Below are 16,300 nucleotides of genomic sequence, written 5' to 3'. Positions count from 1 at the left end.
AGGTTTCTTGGGGCCAACGTGAGTAGAAAGAAACAGCCAGGAGGTTACTGGGAGAGGGACGACACCCTTTTTCCCTTAGCCTCTCTCTCAACTAGTTCCCTGACTAAAAGTGCCTACCTTTCACACCCCCACAGTGCTACCCACTGTCCCAGGGTCTCTGTTCCTCATCTGGTCACTCTTCTGCCTTGTATGACAATGGCTGAGAAGGCTACAGGGATCCCCACTGTAGGTTAGACTCTGTCACATCAGGGGCTCCTCCTTCAGACACCTGCTATGTAGCATGATTACTTTGTCATCTCTCTTCTCCCATGGTCTGAGACTTGTGGAGACAGTCCAGATGGATGCTGCCCATTTCTGTCACTGATCCCTAGAACAAGGCTTACCTGGGAGCTAGTACCCAGGACCTGAGTCAGTGGGGGCTGGAGAATGCAGGAAGGGATTGGAGAGAAGGTAGGAGAGGAAGAAGGAAGGTACAGAACAGAGGGAGGAGTGGGAAGGTGGGGTCCACAGAAATGAGTAGTTCCCTCTGGCTTTATACCCTTCCCACCACTTAAGACATTCAGTGGATGGTTTCAAGTGTCTACCAGCTTCCTCTTAGTGCTCTGGAAAGCACATCTCACAACTGTCACAAACACGTCACCTGTATAACTGTGGTCCTGAGGGAATGCTAGATGCCCCAGGGGAGGGTTCTGATATCCGTGAGAAGAGTGTCTGCTCAGGTGTTAGTGCCAAGGGAGACCATGTGAGGACCAGCAGCCCCAGAGCGAGCTGTTTGACATGGTAGATGGAGCCTTCACTTGAGAAGCATAAACTGTCTTGTTTATCCAATATTCTCAGCGTACCTGTTTGAAAGTGGGCCCAATTCTGCTCTGCCATTACATGTAATTGAGGGATAGTGTACACACCAGTGCACTCTTCACGTGGGATTGGGTCCTTTCAGCAAACGTAAAGTTGTCGCTTTGTCACCACAGTCTGGTTCTGGAAAACTCTCCTCATCCCCAAAGACTGCAGTTGCTCAGTTCCATTCCAGCCCAGACTTGCCTTGTCTGCACATTTCATATGCACAGAAACATATAATTTGTAACTTTTGGAGTCTGGCTGCTTTCACTGAGCAGTATTTTCTTGAGGCGTATATTATTGCTGAATATTAATCATTAATCTCAGGTGAGTGACATCAGCAGAGAACTTGATCACCAGAGAGGGAAGACTAAGAAGCAGAGCAGGAGTGGTAACAGAGAGCCAGGGACGAGATTTTTTTCTTCTCACACTTCGCTGTTCTCCTCCCCCAGCTGGGCCCCACCTCCTGAAGTTCCCGGTATCACCCCAGTGGTGTCCCCAGCTGGAAATCGAATCTTCAGCACAGGAGCCTGTGGAGTCATTTCATATTCCAACCTTAGCGCTGTCCTAGAGTGTGAGAGCTGTTGACTTTATTAACCTTGTGTCCAGCCACCACCAGGCTCTCACAGTCCATCTCCAGCTGTTGTCTTGGACCTCGGAAGCACATCCTTTCCTCTGCAGCCGTGACAGCATTGTGTCGTTGTACTTTGGTGTCTCCTTGTCTTATTTTGCTACATGGGTGGGAAAGTAACTCCAGGTGCAGAGGAGCAGCCGTGGCAAGGACTTCACCCCTACATGCTTCACCGTTAAGTGTCAGTTGTGATAGACACAACTGTCTGCAGGCACCCTCAGGCCGATCAGTCACGTGGCTTTCTGTGCCTGGAGTGCTGAGCATTTCATCAGTGGTCAGCTTTATCCAGTGCTTTCTTGTCTGTTGGGATGACTAGACACTGACAGATTCTCTGATGATAGCCTGCACTTTATTTGTTGATTGAACCTGTTTGTCATAAAGCGCTTGTCTGTGTTTAGCTCCCAGACTTGATGAGAGAAGAATTTTACAGGAACTAGAGGCTAAATCAGGTCACTTACACAAAAGGCAGTCAGTAAGTGTAGAAGAAAAAAAGACAGTGATAGCTGTGTCCTGGCCCCAAAGAGGACCATCTTCAAAGAACCACTGACCTTATATAAAATGGGGGAAAAAGAATCTTGAGATAAAGTCTAGGTGTGTTTAAAAGAAATGATTTGATAAACAGCTTGAAGTGATTGAACTGCGTATCTGAGGAGACTCCTGAGTGCTGGGGCAAGACAGGACAGGATCTGAGGTGCAATTAAATTTTCTAGAATAGAGAGAAGCAGCAAAAGACTCAGAAAGGATGAAACCAGGGAGACTGAGTGTGAAGTTCCTCTTCATCATCAGCTAGCTTGGCTGGGTTCAGAATCCTGGAGACACACCTCTTAGTGTGTCTTTGAGGGGGGTTCCAGATAGGTTTAACTGACTATGGAAGACCCACCCTGCATATAAGTGCACCCTCCTGTGGGCTGGGGTTCTGGACTGGGGCGAGAGGATATCAGCTGAGCACCAGGATTCATCTCTCTGCTTCCTGACTGCTGAAACAATGCAGCTTCTGCCTCATGTCCCCCCACCCCACTTTCCCTGATGCAGTGGATCACATGTCCTCAAACTGTGACCTGGAACAAACCCTTTTTTCCGTGTTTGTCAGATGTTTTGTTACAGCAACAGGAAAGTAACTAATACACTAAGTGAGCTTGGGATGAAGGAGTAGAAGAAGGGGGATGAACTCTGGCATGGGGCAGGAGGAGAAGAAAGGGGATGAATTCTGGTATGGGGCCTTTTGGTATCTGGCATCACTAAATCCTATGCTTTTGAGGTTCTGGTTGTAGCATGCACATCTCAATAGTTGCTTTTTTAATTGTTGAATATACTTCTAGAATTTGGATTTTTATCAACCGAGAAGGAAAATAAAATGAGAAGCAGAGCTAGTAGTACAAGAAGGGACCTCGGACAAGATGCTTCCATAGGCCTCCTCCCAATTAGCTGCTTCCTCTAGCCAGGCAGCACCCACTGACACCCAAATGTGCCTCTTCATGTTATGAATCTGTCAGTTAATTATTAGCCAATCACTTCCCAAAAGTCCCACCTCTGAACCACACCTTTAATGTATTAGCCTTTGGGGAAGGCCACATTATATCAAAACTATACCAGGTGCTTTGTTATTGCTAGTATCTCAGAAGACTGGATATGTTCATTGCTACTTTTAATCATATGCTCTGAGACCTACATTCCTGGGTATCAGAAAATATCCTGGTGGTGAATCCTAAAGATCTAGCTCCACACAAATGACAATGTCCTTTGTGGCCTTCAGTCTTGACTTCTCGTATCCTGCAAACACCACTGAGCACCTTGTGTGTGTTGGACCAAGGACGAACATAGTAGAGACTGCCTGTGGTGAAGGAGGCACAGAGCAGATAATTCAAACTGCAAGTCTGTGAGTCACAACTGAGAGTTTAGGGGGCTGATGGAAGGGCAGACGGTTTCTCATGGGAAGTGACATTTGATCTGGCTTTTTCAGGATCTACAGAGAAGCATGCACAAGGACACAGGACTTTCCTTTAACCAGAAAAATCCCACGTCAAGAACGTGTATACCTCAGCTTAGAGTTCAGAGAAGCAGAAAGCAGAAATTTCCCCTGGCTGTGGGGTTGAAACAGGAAACTACCCAGGAACCCTCTGCAGACGAAACCGGGGATTCCCAGCTCCCAGGACAGGTGGACGGTTTTCACAAGAAACATTCTCCATGCAGCGTCCACCTCTGCCCCGGCCTCTTGAAAATGGAAGCTCCAAGAGGCTACCGGGTACTCGCTGGTTTGCGACCCTAGCATGTGTGCCTGAGGTGAATCTGCCCCTGGGAATTATTCATAGGCTGCATAAAGAAATCTTTCAGAGTTGATAAGGAGCAGTCATGTCTTTCTGTACTTGAAGTACAGTGCCTGCCTTCTGGAGACAGAAGGTTGTCACTGCCTTGAGCAGGTGGAATGCCTCATACCTGGGTTGTTGAGGTGTGAATAATGCTGCCTGTGCCCAGAACCACACATGTTGGTCCAGGGGACTGTAAGGCCTTAGCTGGTGCAAGAGCTACATAGGTTGTGGATTCCTTCCCTCAGAGGGGACCTGTGCTAGAAGGACAAGCCTCCTATTGGTGGGGTGGGTTTCCCTGACCATTGAAGGAGAAGTAGGACATTTCTACAGTGTTACTATTACTATTACTTCCAGGACCCTTACAGGTTGGGGGTCCTCCCTTCCCCCATGCCCACGTTAAAGTCCAAATTCCAACAACCTGAGAATGTGTATAGGAGGTCGAGTGGACGGAGCCTGGTCCGCTAGACTGATGCTGATGTTGAAAGGAGATCAGGACGCAGAATGATGGCAGAGACCCAGGGAAGGCAGCCTCAGAGGAGGCTGGCTCTGCCTGTTTTCACCAGGGGCATGCAGGCTCCAGAGCTGTGAGGAAAAGCATCTCTGTGGTGGAAGTAGCCCGGTCTGTGGCACTTTGTTACCCAGCCCAAGCCGATGAACACAGCTCTCAATGAACACCCACATTCTGTCACCACAAGAGTAAATGTAGATGCTGGCCAGGAGTCATTGGTTAGAAAGGCCCTGTCACACTCCCCAGGGGTTATTTCAGTATTGGGTGACCTGGCTGCCTACTGGGGACAGAAAGTGGGGTTTCAGAGTTGCTTTCCCAGCAGCCCAGGCTGTGCCTGCTGATGTCAGCAGCTGCCTTACAGTAAACATGGTTTGTTGGGGCAGATTTTGCCTGCCCAGAACTAGTCTTCATCAGGTTAAATGGCTCATGGCCTCAGGGACATGAGTGGCTTTTGATGTTTAAAGAAAAAACAACCCAAAGCTCAAACTGTAACTTGGTCTTTTACCTGGTTTATTAGACATACTCCATTGTAGTTGGACCTTTCTGTCAGGACTGCAGGCTCCCTAGTAATGACACAGAGACTTATTATTAATTTTAAAAGCTCGGCCATAGCTTAGGCTTGTTACTAACTAGCTCTTATAGCTTAAATTAACCCATTCCTATTAACCTACGTATTGTCACGTGGCTCGTGGCTTTACCTGTCCTCCAGCATGTCTTGCTCCCTCTTCATCACCTGGCGACCCCCTTTCTTCTTCCTAGCATCCTGTGTGCCTGAAAATCATGCCTAGCTATTGGCCATTCAGCTTTTGGCCAAGTACTTTTTTTTTTTTTTGGTTTTTTTGAGACAGGGTTTCTCTGGTATTTTGGTGCCTGTTCTGGATCTTGCTTTGTAGAACAGGCTGACCTCGAACTCACAGAGATCCACCTGGCTCTGCCTCCCAAGTGCTGGGATTAAAGGCGTGCGCCACCACCACCTGGCTATGGCCATTCAGCTTTTTATTAAATCAATCAGAATGACACATCTTCACAGTGTTCAAAAAGATCATTCCACAACATTCTATGGTACAAAGGGAATAATAAAATGAGTCAGCTTGAAGTCCCAGGCACTTGGCAACCAGACTTTAGGCTTCAAGTGCATTTTGCTTACTGACTGGAAATATGCAGAGGACTCTGGGAACCCTGCTCACTTGCCCTTCAGCCCCGGCTGGGCCCTGCCCTTATAAGTCAGAGCCTTTCTCTCCCACCTTCCACCAGAAAGTTCTGGAAACCTGTTGGTTTCCAGAAGAGTTGCTGGTGGCCGCAGCTCCTTTGTGAAGCTTCAGTTAGATTATACCCAAAGCCTTTCTACTGTGGCCTGGCACCTCCCACTGACCACACTCCCTGAGTGTAAGAGTGTTAGCTCCCCGGGGCCTGAGCTTGGCAGGGGAGAGTACAAAGAGGCACACGTTTTGCTGTTTGCTCTCTGGGCTTCAGTGTCCACAGCCACCCCTCAGAGGACCTTCATGAGGGGTACGTTCACATGGACTGTACTTGTGATACAGTGGCCACTAGATATCATGTCCCTGTCTTCCCCTCTCTCTTAGTTATGGTTGTTGTATTGCTGTGAAGAGACACCATGACCATGGCAACTCTTACAGTTCAGAGGTTTGGTCCATTATCATGGTGGAAAGCATAGTAGTACACAAGCACACGGTGCTGGAGAAGGAGCTGAGAGTTCCACATCTGGATCAGCAAACAACAGGAAGAGACTGGGCCTGGCTTGAGCACCTGAGACCTCAGAACCTACCCCCAGTGACACACTTCCTCCAACAAAGCTACACTGACTCCAACAAGGCCACACCTCCTAATAGTGCTACTTCCTATGGGTCTGTGTGGGCCATTTTCATTCAAACCACCATATTCTACTCCCTCGCCATACCATAGTGTAAAATGCATTTAGTCCAAATTCAAGAGTTTTCATAATCTGTCAGTCTCAAAGTTGTTTAAAAGTTCAAAGTCTCTTCTGAGACTCATGCAATCTCTTAACTGTAATCTCCTGTAAAATCAAAATGAAAAAGCAGATAACATACCTACAGCATACAATAACACAGGATATACATTACCATTCCAAAAGGGAGAAAAGGGAACATAGTGAGGAAATGCTGGACTAAAGCAAGACCAAAAACCAGCTGGGCAAACTCCACACTCTGCATCTCCATGCGTGATGTCAAAACACTCTTCAGATCTCCAACTCCTTTCAGCATTGTTGACTGCAACACACTTCTCTCTCTTGGGCTGGTTCCACTCCCTGTTGTCAGCTGTCCTCGGCAGGTATCCCACTGCTCTGACATCGCCAACATTTTGGGGTCTCCAAGTCAACCCAGGCTTTGCCTTCACAGTTTCTTGCAATGGCCTCTCTAGGCCTCCATGCAGGAACACCCCTAACATGTGCCTGGCCTCAGTGGCTTTCCTTAGCTGTGGAGGGAGGTTCCATAACCCCTTTCTTCTATCCTTAACTCTCAAGCCAGAATCACGTGGCTGAAGCTTCCAAGTTCTGTTACATCTGAGGCTGGAACATGGCCCCCTCATTCAATTACATCTTCACCAGCTTTCTGTTTTCGATGGTTTCCTTCATTGTGGTTTTTTTCACTGCCTAAGCTTGACTGTCTTGGTATTCACTCTGTAAACCAGACTGGCCTTGAACTCTGAAATCTGCCTGCCCTCTGCCTTCCCAGTGCTGAGATTAAAGATGAGCACCACCACAAAGGCTCTAAGCTTTTCTTCAATTCCCTCTCAAAAGTTGGAAGCTTAGTTTGGTGGGGTCTTGCCCTGCAGTCTCCACTCTTGTTTATTCCATTTAGCATCAGGATTTTCTTCATTCTCTTCACCTCCTTGAACACAGGGCTTAGCTCCGTTCTGCTTCTTGGTGCCACTTACGCTGTTCATTTTGTGTTTTTCCTTGCTCAGGTCGCTCCTTTTCATTAAAGAGTTTCATAAGAGTGAACACTAATAACCACACGATGGAGTATATACTAGGCTGTTTTGAAATTTCTTCTGCCAATGCCATTAATCCAAAACTCAGGTAGCCTCAGGTAGATTTCTCAGACAAGGGCAGAAAGCAGCCACATTCTTCACCAAGTACCACAACAACAGTCTCTAGGCCACAGACTAACATTCTTCTCTGAAACCTCTTGAGCCAAACCAAGACAGCACCACTGTCTTCTATGTTCTACTAAATGGCCCATTAAGCCCCACTTAAAGCATTCATCTGCTTTTCTAATCCAAAGTTCCAAAGTCCACATTCCTTCAAACAAAAGCATGGTCAGGCCTATCACAACAGTACCTCACTCCTGGTAACAACTTCTGTCTTAGTTAGGGTTTTATTGCTGTGAAGAAACACCATGACAACAGCAGCTCCTGTAAAGGAAAACATTTACTGGGGCTGGCTTACAGTCCATTATCATCATGGCAGGAAGCATGGTAACACTCAGGCAGACATGGTGCTAGAGAGGCAGCTGAGAGTTTCCCATCTGAATCCACAGGCAGCAGTAAGAGACTGCCACACTGAGCCTGGCTTGAGCATCTGGAACCTCAAAGCCTACCCCCTACTGACACATCTCCTCCAACAAAGCCACACCTCCTAGCAGTGCCACTCCCTGTGGGCCTGTGGGGGCCACTTTTATTCACACCACCACCACCCCCTCCACGTAAGACTGTGGCTTCTTCTTTACTCCCATGTCATGTTCATAATGTTCTACACACTGAAATCAGAATGAAGATGTGCTGATGACTCAATTTCTTGTCTCCTCTGATCCCACACATCACACTAATTTGTATGCAGCCTAGCTAGGACTAGCTGTGATATATCCAAACTTGTTGGCTCCCCTGGAGCTGGAGTTACAGGCAGTTGTGAGCTGCTCATTGTGGGTGCTGTGCACTGAGCTTGGGCCCTCTGCAAAAACAGTTCATGGCTCTTAGCCAGAGTCGTCTTTCCAACTTCAAGGTGTCGTTTTATAATTTTATGTGTATGACGACTTTGTCTTCATGTAGGTGTGTGTATCATATGTGTGCCTGGTTCCCATAGAGGTCAGAAGACATCAAATCCCCTTGGACTGGAGTTACAGGTTGTTGTGAGCTACCATGTGGGTGCAGGGAATCAAACTCAGGTCCTTTGCAAGAGCAGCAAGTGCTCTGAACTGCTGAGCTGACTCTCTAGTCCCTTAAGACAACTTTTGACTCTAAAAGACATTCCCGCTCCTTATAGAAGGGGTAAAATGGAGGCCATCGAGGTGGTTCAGCAGGAAAGATACTTTCTTTTACCAAGCCTGATGATCTGAATTTGGTTTCCATATGGAAGAAGAGAACTAACTTCAACAAGTTGTCTGTCCTCTGACCTTCCCTAGGTACACCGTGGCATGACATGCCCCTTTCCCTGACAAAATTAAAGGTGAAAAAATAAAGAGTGGGCTGTTACACAATCATAAAGAAGAAAATACACACTGTGGCCAAAGCCAACTTCCAGTACAGATGAAGTCAGATCTGTCACACTCTACTGCTGCGCATGCAAGGAGATGCACCCCAGGGCACCCAGTGGCCACTCAGCTTTCTCATAGAAAGTCCCTTCCTCAAGCATAGCCACCTCTGGCAGCCTTACTCTATCAAAAGATGAACCTCTGGTATACGCCATCTTGTCTCACACTTTGCCTTGCTCATAATATAACCTGCTGCTCTTTAAAACCGCAATCAAGGAGGCATCTCAACCTCCTTTGTGGCCCATGTAAGCTGGACCTACAACGTAGAATTCCTTGAGCTGCTAAGCCCAAGGTTTTTCACTCTGTTACCTGATTAAAGAAATACAATGGCTTTGGTTTTATTCTTGCTGAGGTGATTCTTGTAGTGGGGCTTCACATTAGGCCTTTCCTCAGGCCAGTTTCACAGAACTCAAAGGCAGGCAGCTCACCACACAGTTACCTATTCCTTCCTTCCTATGCTTGTATCAGCCAGAGCACCCGACCAAGCAGTCCTGGGCTTCCTGAAGGGTCACATGGCTGAAATTCATCCAATCCATGATATTTTTAAAGAAATAGCCATGCATACACTTGTAGAGTCCAGCAGGGCTCCAGTGTGTCTCGGTTTGGGACACTGTCCCTAGTTTTCACAGCAGAAGTATGAATGGCCCCCAGTTGTGGTGGGTGGCCCTTAGAGCATACTAGGCAGGGATCCTCTACTCCTCAAGTCTTCTGCTGATTAGCCCCTTACCCCAGTTCTGTGCTGATAAGCCTAGCTACTCTTCCAGTGCATGGGGGTGGCTGGTGTCCTTGTGTGAGGATGTCTCAAGTTGAGACTTGCACAGCTTCCTCCTGGACTAGGTCTGCTTCTCTGTAGTTTTTCCTTGCTATGGTTCTGCTCTTCCCTTCACCTTGAAATACACTGACTATCAAGACACACTTGTGTATGTGTGTGCACGCCAGTGCGGGTGTGCGTGGTCACAGCCTAGCAAACATGCAGTTAACAGATACTGTTGCTACAGATAGAGTCTGGCCTTTAGAATCCAGTACAAACAGAAATGGAGGCTCAAAATAAACCTGAGTTACCATAGCAACTTTAAACATGTCTCCAAGAGATTGGCTCTCTCAATATTTTGGGTCCATCATATGCCCCCTGGTGGTAGAAGGCGAGCATGACAGTGCCACTGTGGGAACATGGCAGATTCTCCTTGGTGTGCAGGTTAACTGTTAGTGTGACTGGCTGACTACTTTAGTCATGAGGATAATGTAATATTAGCCTGCAGCCTAGTAGTGTGCTAGGGAAACCCATTATAAACTTACTTTCACAAAATAGTTACAACAGGCTGGGCGGCTGGCTCGTCGGTTAAGAGAACTTTGTGTTCTTGTAGATGACTTGAATTTGGTTCCATGCACCCACCTGGCAGTTCACAATCTGTAACCACAGTACAACCTGACTCTTGTTTTCAGCCCCCACATATATGTCTACACAGTACATATACATGTACTGAACATGGGTGCTGCACATACATGGCACACAGATAGACATGTAGACAAAACATCCATATTCATAAAATATAATTTCTTTTTGGTTTTTCAAGACAGGGTTTCTCTGTGTAGTGCTGGCTGTCCTGGAACTTGCTCAGTAGACAAGCCTGGCCTCAAACCCAGAGATCTGCCTGCCTCTGCCTCCCAAGTGTTGGGATTAAAAGTATGCACCACCACTGCCCGGCTAAAATAAATTTAAAATCTTTAAAAAAGTGCTCCGACAACCCCATTGAATGACTATATATCGTCATTTATAGAGGAGAGAGCTGTTTCTCAGGCTGAGTACACCATTCAGGGGCACACAGCTTGGAGGAAGTGGGCCAAGACTTCACGACAGGCCAAAACCTGCGTCTTGGCCACTTGCCTATCACTTGACCCCTCCAGGTACCAGCAGTGTTCCTCTGAAGTGAGCTGCGTGTGGGTCCTTTGCAAAGAAAACTCTTCAGTTAATAAAGTGTGCTTGGGCATAGCCTAATGGGATAGCACTTTCCCAGCATGCACGAGGCAGGTCCTGGGTTCAATCTCTAGCAGTGGAATGCTCAGTAAAGAAGAGACTTGGGTACAGGGACAGTGACCCTAATGCCCAGGGCAGACTCTGCAGAGGCACAGAGGCTTCCATGGGGAGTGCCAGCCAGAGTAGGGAACAAAGCTAATCTCTTAGGTGCCCAGACTAGTCTTGAACTCATTCTGTAGCATAGGCAGGTGTTGAATTTGTGATCCTCCTGCCTCAGCCTCCTGAGTAGCTGGGAGCACACACCTGAGCCACCAGAACTGGCCACTTCTTAGGTTATCACTGAGAAGTAGGCAGAACTAAATTCTCAAGGAGCCTGTGAGAAGGCAGTGCCTCCTGCTAGGAGATCCCAGCTCTGCCAGGCTTTTTGAACGGACCCCGGGGTCTGGTCTGTGGTGTGGTAAAGGACTTTGGGAACACTGCAGCTGCTGGACCTCGCTGTGGAGAATCTGGTGACCTGTGACACTGGGCTTCAGACAAGGTCAGCCCAAGAATGTGCTTGCCATGTAGCACAGCCAGAGAATTAACACATCAAAAACAAGGTAATAAAGATTACCCGGAGCTGAGCATGGGCGGGGGTGGGGGTGGGGGTGGGCGACGACACACCCCTTAATCCCAGCATTCAGGAGGCAGAAGCAGGTGGTTCTGATTTGAGGACAGTCTGGTCTACAGAGCAAGTTCTAGGCCAGCCAGGGGTACACAGTGAGACCCTGTTTCAAAAACTTAAAAAAAAGAAGTTTTAGTGCTGGAGATAATGGCTCAGCAGTTAAGGTCACTTTGCTATTCATCCAGAGGTTCTGAATTCCATTCCCCACATACATACAGCAGTTCACAACCACCTGTAACTCTAGTTTTAGGGGTTCTGGTACCCTCTTCTGCCCTCCGTTGCACCAGGCACATACATGGTGTGCCTACATACATACAGCCAACACTCATACACATAAGATAAAACTAAAAAGTAAATCTTTTTTTAAAAAATCCCTCAGGTTGGGGAGATGGCTCAGTAAGCAAGGCACTTGCCATGCAAGCGCGAAGACATGAGTTGAGCTGTCTAGTACTCATGTAAAAGTCGAGCGTGACCACATGCACCGGTAACCCTAGCACTGGGCAGACACAGTCAGGCGAGTCCCAAAATGGTGAGCTCCAGGTTCAGTGAGAGATCTTGTCTGAAAAGATGGAGAGAGATTGAGGAAGACACTCAATGTCAACCTCTGGCTTCCACACTCACACATATGTATATGCACACACACACACACAAACTTAAATATTTTAAAAATTCACCAATGATCTGCTTATTGTGTAGGTTATACATTGATGTTCAAAATACAGAAGGTGAATAATGCTACATGCTCTTCCTGCCAGATATCAGTATTGCCGACTTGTGTGTTGGCACGGTGTGTGCGTGTAGGGTGTTTGTGCATGTGTGAGTGTGCAAATGTTCCCTCTCACTGTCTACACGTCATTGCACAGTGATGATGGGGTTCAAGAAGGCGTTTCCTCAGATGTGCACCTTGCCACTTCAAAACCTAAGCTGAAGGAGTTTGAGAAATGCAGTGTACAGGAGAGCTCTACCCTTCTCCTGGAGGAGCCGAGGAGAGAGAGAGGGATGGTGAGATGGGTCTGAACAGCCCTTGCAGTCTCTCTTGGTTGATACCCTTTTATCCCAGCCCCATTCTCTCGCTCTTTCCACTCTTCATCAGTCTAAAAGGCTTAACAAACCATGTCTTTGTGTCTTCATTTCCTTACTGAGGCTCTCATGTTAGGTAATACACTATATAAATCTATTTGTTCTTACTAATCTGCCTTCTGTTATCAGGACATCAGCACAGAACCTAGAAGATAAGAGGGGACCTTGTTTTTCCTCCCCTGTTGTAGATGTTCATCCCCCACTTTCTTTTCACAGTTGAGTTTCACTGTGTAGGTGCACTGATGGACACTTCAGCTGGTCTCCATTTTCTGTAAGCAATGGAGCAGTTAATCTCCTTTCACAAAAGCAGTTTGCATGTGCTCACACACAAGTGGATTTTCAGATTTCAAAAGGTCCATGTACTTGAAATGTCCATAAATACTTCTGGGGTCACCTCCGAAGAGGTAAGGCTGTTCCTGATACCTCCAAGGGCAGGTGTCTACTCTCCGTACACCAAAGGCTGTGATCTGTGCCAACTGCATAGATGAAAATGGCATCACAGAGGACTTCTTAGTTTATGCTGTTTCTTTTTGCAGTGCTGGGAATTGAGCCCAGGGCTTCATATATGGTAGGCAAGCATTCCACTCTGAGCTATATCCCAGCCCCTGTATTTTTTTTGTATAAAGGTCATATTAAACATATTTTTGTGTATTGAAGAGCCATCAGGCTTTCCTATCTGTGAGTGTTTAGCCATTTTTTTTCCCTTATTGGCTTGTAGAGTGCTTTCTTTGTTAAGAAAATTGGATGTTTACATGAGTTATGTGTAGAATGAAACAAATTGCACAGCATTAAAGTGGGATCTTTTTTCCATCTTGTGAATAGTTAATTATAATTTTTTAATAGTGTAATTGGTCCCACAAAGTAATTTTCTTATTTACTTTTAGGATTCAGATTAATGCACTAGTTCTAAATGTGGGAAGCTTCATTGAATTTTAGTTTGGTTTCTGTTGCTATGATGAAAACTCTGACTCAAACCAACTTGGGGAGGAAAAGGTTTATTTCATTTTATGTCTTACAGGCGTCAAGCAGGGCAGGTGCCTGGCGGCATGAACCGAAGAAACACTGCTTACTGGCTCCTTCCTCATGACTTGCTCAGCCTGCTTTCTTATACATCTCTGGACTAAACTTACATACCCTGCCTAGGTGGCATGCGCACAGTGGGCTGAGCCCTCCCACATCAATCATTAGTCAGAAAATGCCCCAGAGTTGCCTACAGGCTAGCCTTGTGGAGGCATTTTCTCATGAGGTTCTTATCCTCAGGTCACCCTAGCTTGTGTCACATTGAACAATAAAGAGAAGGAGGGAGGGAGGGGGGTGGGAGGACAGACAAATGACGAACTAGCCAGAACAGTGCATTTAACTTTTAAGCTAAATATGAAACATCTGCAGTTTTATTTCACCTTGCTCTGTTCCCATTGTCTGAAACTTGTTTTGATGGTTCTCATTCTTCCAGCATCTTAGACCCAACCTAAGTTCCACAAGCCTCAGTAAAAGATGCCTGACTCTTGAAACCACAGTGAATTCTTATTGCCTTGAAATAACCTATTTCCTGGGGACAGTTGAAGGTGTCCCATGCTGTAATGAAAGCTATATAGATGGTTATATGAAGACAGAAGCAGAGATTGGAGTATTCTAGCCATGTGCCATGGAAACCCTGAGATCACCGAGAGCTGGATGAGACATGAATGAGCCATGGAAATCCTGGGGTCACTGGGAGCTAGATGAGACACCCCAGAGGCTCTGGAGGGAGCATCGTTCTGACGCCACCTTGAGTTTAGAACTCAGCTTCCAGGACAGAGGGAGAATGAGAATCTACTGTAAACCACCCTGTTTGTGGTACATTGTTATTGGCAGCTGTCAGAACATCAGCAGCACACCACCTACTGCCTTTGCACTGGCAAAAACCACAAGTGTTTACATGCCAAATTACTGTTGCTATAGAGATCTGAAAATATTGTTTTAACATCGTCATAACTTTGAAATTATAACAGTTACTAATTGTTTAATAAGGTGTTAAATAACAAATTTGTTTATTCCGTATTTCAGTACTAGTGTCTCTGCATTTCAATACAATGATCCTATTTACTTTATTTTTGTTTTTTGCATTATTCCAGGAAACATTATTCCAGGAAAAGGTCCCATTGGCTCTACCAGAACTCTTTCCACACACAATACAGCTTTCACTTCAAAATGAGTAAGAAATAGTTTATTCTGGAGCCAATATGAGTGACTAAGGTTGTAACGATGGATCCAGGTTGCCTCAAACATGACAACCGTTTCATGTTTTTCAAGTACAGAAAATCCCATTTAAAGCACTTTTCAAATCCATGGGTGGAGACATTGGGTAAATGGGTTACAGCAAAATGGGGACATCTCTGCTGTGGGTCTCATGTCATGCTAAAGGGAGTGTGGCATGCTCTTTCAGGACATTTTTAACCTTTGGGTTGGTGTAGCCTAGTGGTCTGTTCATACATCCCAAAGGTTTCACTTAATAGTCTAAAGAATGTCAGGTCAGACAGGTCTGCAAATGGATAGCAGTTAAGGAGGCTAAAGACAGTCCAAGATAACTTTGCAACGTTCCAGCTCTCCACAATCTGAAGTTCTGATCAGTCCTCAGCCTGCAGAATCTTTAACATGGGTGTGGCCTTTTGGGAGGGGACCCTCACAAAACCCAAGGGGGCCCATCAACTTCAGTCTTGCATGCATTACCACATTAGATCAGAAGAGGGCACTAGAGGACCTGTGCAAAGTGTGGAAGTTCATACTGCTTTTTTACCGTACTTCACTACAGATCCAGAAATATCCTCTGAATTCAGGTTACTTTAGAATATTGATATAGGTACTGTGATCCAAATGTGGAATCACCTTCACCTGATATCCTTTTTTATATGTTGAACTATTTCCTACCATTTTTTCGAATGTGCACATGAACATCTGGTACTGGAGTTGTTTTAAACCATATCCTACAGCTGGAGCTACTTGTAATGGTCTTTGTCTTTTTTGTTTGTTTGTTTTTTGAGACAGGGTTTCTCTGTGTAGTTTCGGTGCCTTTCCTGGATCTCGCTGTGTAGACCAGGCTGGCCTTGAACTCACAGAGGTCCATCTGACTCTGCCTCCCGAATGCTGGGATTAAAGGCGTGTGCCACCACCGCCTGGCGCTACTTGTGATTTTTAAGTTCTATAGGACAGGAGGAAGTAACCAGATATACAAAGAACAGGGCTGGGTGATGATTCCATGGGTAAAATGCTGGCTACCCACGCATGAGGACCTGAGTTTGCGTCTCCAGCTCCCGTGTAAAAGCCAAGTGCAGAGAGTAGCAGGGCACCTGTGACCCCAGCACTGAGGAGGGACAGGCTGGTCCCAGGGGCTCACTGGCCAGTCAGTGTAGCTGAAATAGCTCCAGGTTCAGTGAAAGACCCTGTCTCAAAAAACATGGTAGAGAGTGACAGAAGACACTCAGTGTACACTTCACGTGTGCATCATAAGCAAGTGCACCTGAACACACACGCATGTGCGCGCACACACACATACACAAACAATAATAAAATTTTAAATGAGTAGCCTACACTTGGGGTATAGTAATGTGCTTTATATAGGCTTATGGGGTTTGGCATTCAGCTCTGGCTCCACCCCTACTGAAAAGGGCCTGAGTACATTATAGGTGTGCTGATGTCTGTGGCAGTTTGGCTGTCTTGCAGGAGTAGGGGATCCTGGGTCCATCCTTAGAGCAGCAGGAGTATTATGTGCTGTACCCTATCCCTGAATCCAGTCACTCTGACACTGGTTG

At 46.4% G+C, this 16,300-nt stretch overlaps 1 protein-coding gene across 3 annotated transcripts in view; it reads left to right on the top strand.

Annotated features, from left to right (window-relative positions):
- The window catches only part of LOC128107024 (putative mitochondrial import inner membrane translocase subunit Tim8 A-B), a 95,660-nt gene that overhangs the window by 34,075 nt on the left and 45,285 nt on the right, over window positions 1–16,300 (top strand). Inside the window, exons 5-6 of one of the 3 annotated variants that reach the window (XR_008216915.1) lie at window positions 3,429–3,748; window positions 13,531–14,608. The exons of 1 other annotated variant lie outside the window; for it this stretch is intronic. The gene's annotated coding sequence lies outside the window, so the exon portion shown is untranslated. Of the gene's footprint in view, window positions 1–3,428; window positions 3,749–13,530; window positions 14,609–16,300 lie in introns of those variants that run through there. One more of the 3 variants, XM_052732404.1, reaches the window with a different exon arrangement.

The sequence above is a fragment of the Peromyscus californicus genome, unplaced genomic scaffold (genome assembly GCF_007827085.1).
Source record: "Peromyscus californicus insignis strain IS unplaced genomic scaffold, ASM782708v3 Scaffold_12__1_contigs__length_115047231, whole genome shotgun sequence".
NCBI lineage: Eukaryota > Metazoa > Chordata > Mammalia > Rodentia > Cricetidae > Peromyscus > Peromyscus californicus.
This window is presented reverse-complemented; position numbering and strand designations above follow the sequence as displayed.